This window comes from Aegilops tauschii, chromosome 7 (assembly GCF_002575655.3).
Source record: "Aegilops tauschii subsp. strangulata cultivar AL8/78 chromosome 7, Aet v6.0, whole genome shotgun sequence".
NCBI lineage: Eukaryota > Viridiplantae > Streptophyta > Magnoliopsida > Poales > Poaceae > Aegilops > Aegilops tauschii.
The window spans coordinates 23,231,637-23,237,695 of NC_053041.3; the positions used below are offsets into that span (position 1 = coordinate 23,231,637).

Genomic DNA, 6,059 nt, shown 5'->3' on the forward strand with positions numbered 1-6,059 from the left:
CGATCACATCATATCACGAGGAACGCGCGCGCAGAATAACTTTGGCCAAAGGCACATGTCGTGCCTCTCTTGTTCGTCCCTTTATTTATTTTCCATTTTCTCCCTATCTTGACTCGTTTGACGGTCCACCCCTTGTCGACGCATCCGCTCGCACCACGACAAGTCAAATTGCCGGCCAGAAGAGCCGCCGCGGGAGAAGAAAAATAATCGGGCAGCAGGGCATGTGCACCATGTGGATCAAGCGGCTACCGAGTCGTTCGGATCAGATGCAAATTCCAGGTCCTTCAAAAATTACGAAAAATTAAAATACAAAAGAGGTGGAAGAATATATATTTTTTGTGGGTGACGAAGAAATTAACCGATTGAGAATTTAATCTCAGAATTATCGAGGAAGACACATGACACAATTGACGGGGAGTCACCATAATCAAAGGGCGGGATTGTGGCTGTCATGAGGACGCGAGGGAAGAAATTAACAGCACGTGGCACCATTGATTAGGAGTCGCCATAAATTAAAGGGGGGGATTGCGGCTGTCGACCATGCCAAAGCACTACGGAAGGATTTGATCTTTTTAAATAAAAAATACGCAAGGCAACAAATTACTGGGGATTCCTTTCATCAAATTCTGCCTCGCTGAATCTCCGCAGAAACATGCGGGATACCCTCTAATGTTTGGTTGGAACCCAATTGCCCAAACCAAATAAGGTGCCTCTTATTAGCTCTGTTGGAAAAGGCAGTGTCTAGGAGGCGCTTAGGCATGCCTAGGCGCTAGGCAATGTCCAAATGCCTCGCCTAGGTCATAAGCAGAAGTCTAGGCAGAGCAAGTAAGAAATTGTCTACCCAAACGAGAAGGCATGCCATATTGCACTGATATGCCAAAAGGGCCATATTTCAATCATAGTAGCTGGTAATTAACATACTTATATGCCCTAAATTAATAAAATACATATAATAACCACATATACACCCTGATAGTAAAAATTATATAACCGCCTAGGCTGCGCTTAGGGCGCTTAAGCACCGCCTAGGCACTAGGCAAAAGCCAACCGCCTCGCTTACGCCTACCGCTTTTTCCAACCTTGCTTATTAGGCTGGTCATAGTGAGGAGTAACTTAGACTAGTAACATGCATATGTTACTAGTCTATGTTACTACCTCTATAGTGCATAGTATTATAGATTAGTATCATAGGTGGTCTCATTTATTGCCATGCATGACACATAGTAGCATCACATTTATTATGTTACGGTATCTACCTATGTTACTATAACCATCTCTCTCTTCTTTAATTGTCTGCCACATAAGCATGTTTGCGAGTCCCAAATGCATGATACTACTTATGTTACCCCCACTATGGCCAGCCTTACAGACGAACAAATTAATCGAGCATATGGAATTCTATCCCCGAAGCCCCGATGAAGGTGGGCATTCAGGGGTGCAGGTAGGGCAGTTGTCCAGGCACTCACTCCGCCTCTTGAAACACTTGGCACCATTATTCTGGCAGCAGTAGCACGTAAAACGGAGCCCATCTGAGAAATGACAAAAGTAACGGCGGACGCAAAATTGCAAGGTTATCTTGCTCTCGCCTACAGACGTCGAGTTGACGTTGGTAGCGTTGGTACTTGTGTTCGCCGCATGACCATCCTGGTTGACCACCATTTGCTTATTATTGAGACCACCTACATATTATATTTAACATTAGTATGCAGTACCTCAGACGTATATGTTATGTATGTTCTGAAAAATTAATTGCAAGAAATTAACAAGAGATGCTAATGACGGCGATGATGCATGCAGTACGTAGTACTTACACTGTGCACACACGACAAGGCATCCAATGAAGAAAATTATCGTCCCCTGCACTAGGCTGCTCCCTCTCATATTGGCAAATCTCTTGCTTTACAAACTCGGTTATAGTCGTGTGTAAGGTTCCGGTACGTAAGAAATAGTTGGAGCCCTAGTAGGAAGAAAGAAAGAAATAGTTGGACTCCAAATGTGTGAGACAAGGACTGCAAGTTTATAAATAGCAAGAGGCCGGGATATATTTTAAATGGGAATGCAAAGATTTGCAAGCGCACGAGATATAGTTCTTTAATCTCGAGATTTTTGCTCATATTATTCAGCGAGACAAACACTACGTATACATGGAATCTTGGATCCTTAATGATTTCCAGGAGCGTAGTCCCAATGCACTTTATTTTAAACTACTCTTCGTCTGGATGCATATTGTCTCTAAAATCATTTTTAAGGAGAATATATTAATATCGCGAAGATACCAATTACACCCAGTCTCTGCAGCAACGAGATGTCGAAAGACATTCATGATACACACAACCTGAAGCTAACACAAAACACAGCATGTTATGAGCTGCCACAAAGTTTTTGATTCCTACATCATTGCAACACCACTAACAATTGCCCAACAAGCTTGAAGCACTCCGAATGCCCTCTCCACATCCTTCCTACCTACTTCCTGCATTGTTGCAAAGCGGCTTTTTTTCTTGCCATGTTGTTCGGAAATAATTGTCTTCACAAACGCCACCCACTGAGGATAGATATCATCGGCAAGATAGTATCCCATGTTATAGTCATGGCCGTTGATGGTGTAGTTGCACAACGGTGATTCCACATTGTAAAGCCTCATGAACATCGGAGATCGTTGAAGCACGTTGATGTCGTGTGAGAACCCGGCATTCCAAAGAAAGCATGCCAAATTCATAAGTCATGTGATGCAACTGCTTTCTAATGTGATGGTGACCCTTTGTTGTGCCCTTGATACATTCCCCGCAAACCTTGGGGCAGTTCTTCCATTGCCAATGCATGCAATCAATTGATCTGAGCTTCCCTGTAAACCCTCTGGCCTCTCTAATAGCCAACAATCTCTCTGTGTCCTGCGCATTTGGTTCTCTCAGATACTCTGCTCCAAACACCGCACCAAGGCGCGGGCGAACTCGACAATAGTCTTCACTCTCCAGGCATGTGCTCTCCCCCATCCTGACTATCTCACCAACGGCATATGTGGCAGTACCAACTGCAAGCATCCTCAGAGCAGTCGTGCTTCTGCTTAGCAGAGAAAGAAAGTTTGTTGCAACAGTCCCTTATGAGCTTGAAGTAGTCATCGTGTGCCTCCACTCCCTCCACAATGCGCAAAAATAATGGTTTCCGCATGCGAAAATGGTGATGAAACCATAGATCATCCGGGAAAGTTGGGTTCGGACTTCGGAGTAAAGTAGCCCTGACATAGTAGTCGTGCTCCGGACACCGTATCCCGATTGATCACTCTTCTCCCTTTGAGATTGAGCCCTTGATGTTAAGAATATGCTCTACTTGTTGGTCCATTTCCTCTTGCATGCTCATGAGCATGGTCAAGTCCACTTCTTCGCCCGAATCCGAGGAATCGAAGAACTCATCTTGTATCATTTGATCAAGCTATGTCGGTCCATACTCCTCATCCGATGAACCATCAGAATTCATAGTTTTTCCTACAAAAAACCATGTTGGACTATGTGTCAAACACATAGAGTGCAAGGGGGAGCCCGGGAGTTGCCGAACATACCGCGGTCGCATCCGGGCCGGCGACGACGTCCCCGGCGGCGAGGACGGGAGAGAGGAGTGCGGTGCCGGTGCTGGCGGCACAGAGGCTTGGAAAGGCGACGGAGCGCGCGCGTCGATGGAGCTGTGAGACGGGCGGTGGGAAGGAGGAAGAAGAGAGGAGAGAGCAAATGGATCCGGTAGGTCGAGGGGATGGATTTGGTGCAATTTGAGGTGGGTAGGTCTGTCAACTCCAACATGGTGGCCGCATCCGGGGGGCCCATATTTGGGCTGGATATAAGGGATGCCGGTCAGTCCAGGCATTTGAGGCGCCCGTCTAAGACGAATTTTCACGACCAGTCAGTGACCGAGCCGTCCGTCCGGACATCTCTGTAGATGCTCTAATGGTCGGTTGGATGTATCATAAGACGGATGTACATCAACCAATGATTTAAAAACAAAGAAAATTGTAACACACGGACAATTATCTAGCATCCTTAAAAGTACTAGTAAATGCGCACGTGCAACGCACGTGTAATCTTAATTCGGCTTGAAGATATGACTGAATTTTTGTTTTAAAAAGTAGCATCAAAATAAATAGTTTGTGTAAGCACCACCAGCGGCAGGTCCATCTCTTCCTTCAAATGGGTTGAAAATTGTACTAATCCAACGTAGTTAAAGGCATATGCAAGTGACGAGGGGAGGGGGCACATACCTTGTCCTCATGCAGCTAAAAGAGAAATCCAAAAATCTAAGCACAATCCATTGAAATCAGCACAACTGATCCACTACCCAGCTGCTACCAAAAGTTCCATATCATTGTGTAACCTAGTTGTTTCATAGCGCATGTTGGTAATGATGCTTAATAACCGTTGAATGTGTGCACATAAGGCTGCTTTTGGTTCAGTTTTACGAAGCCTGATTTGGGTTCAGTTTTTAGTGCATACAGGCTGCTTTTCTGTTCAGTGAAACATGAATTAATCTTCTCCGGAAGAAATGAAGAAAGTAGAGATGAAAGACCTCTGGCCCGACGGCTGCGTGTTTGACGGCGGCGTCCCCTGATGGCGGCACTGATGACCTAGGCCCGACGGAGAGGGACGGGCAGGCGGTCCAGGCAGTGTGCATGATGGTCTGACAGCCCGACACCAACTGACAGCCCGACACCAATGGATGGCCGTGCGGCGTCTCTGACAGGTCCGACGGCGATGGGCGGTCCAGGCGGCGCCTCGTACGCGCCCCCGCTGGTCGGCTAGGTGGTCTAGGCGGCGTCCCCGACAGCCGGTATCCTTGAAGTTGCGGCGGCGTCGCTACGGCCGAGGCCAGGAAAGGCGATGGGTAGAGGCGGCACGGAGATGTGAGGGGCGGCGTCCTTGAAGCTATTGCGGGTCGAGGCGATGGGGGCGGTGTGCGTCGCTGAAGCGAGGTGATGGGGCAGCGCCTTGGGGCGGTTCCCTATGGCAGTTTCCTTTCGTGTGAAAGAGTATGTAAGGAAGCGGATCGCATGACGGTTCGCTGTGGCAGTTTCTTTTTGTGTGAACGGGTACGTAAGGAAGGGGATCGCACGACGGATCACTATGGCAGTTTCCTTTCGTGTGAAATGGTACGTAAGGAAGGGGGTCGGGGAGAGAAAGGATTAATTAGCAATAAAGATGTTTAGCGCTAAACGTGTTTAGTTGCTCACCATTAGGACAATAAAGACTGTCGGATTAACGCTAATGGATGACGGAGATCTGTTGGATCTGCCCCACTGGGTCTCTTTATATTGGTATAGATAGATAGATTATAAAATCAGAGCATCCTCTAAAAAGGTTTCCATGTATAATAAAAAGTCAATATCATTGAAAAAGTTTCCATGTATAATAAAAAGTCAATATCATGGAATAAATAAGTGGCAGCATCTTAGGAAAAAATTGCGTCTGCCGGGAGTCAAACCCGGGTCTATTGCTTGGAAGGCAATTATCCTAACCGTTGGACTACAGACGCAATGGTGACACCAATTTAGATGAAAGTTTCTTTATGAAGGAAGTTGTTGTTTTCACACTACCTAGTACTATGAGTCAACTAACATCTTTGCACTTGCTCTCACGGAATGCACATCGACAAACTTAGCAAAAACAGATAACTATTTGATGCCCTCATCTACTAAAGATGCATTTTGTCGTGGAATAGTCACGCCATATGTCCTAGTGTGAGGACTTAGTCGTGGAGCCATTGCACTAGGTTAGCTTAAAGGGGTTAAACGGGCCAATGGACACAGGGAGTTTATACTGGTTCAGGCCCTTACGGTGAAGTTAAAGGCCTAATTCAGTTTGAGGTTGTATTGCTTAGGTTTTGATTACTAGGGAGCGAATCCGCTTGACCTAGCTTTCGATCTGTAGTTTCCTGTCCTTAACCCGCCGTCGGGTCGCCTCTTTATATACACAGGTTGACACCCGGTGGCTTACAAAGTCCCGGCCGACTCATAGACAACGTGTCCGGCTCGGTGACTAGTTACACTTTCCTTACAATACAAGTCATACATACATGAC

At 46.4% G+C, this 6,059-nt stretch overlaps 1 non-coding gene across 1 annotated transcript; it reads right to left on the minus strand.

Annotated features, from left to right (window-relative positions):
- Positions 1–5,442: 5,442 nt before the first annotated feature.
- Positions 5,443–5,514, minus strand: TRNAG-UCC (transfer RNA glycine (anticodon UCC)). Its single transcript has one exon. It is a non-coding gene; the product is annotated as a tRNA-Gly (tRNA).
- Between the last annotated feature and the right edge of the window lie 545 nt (positions 5,515–6,059).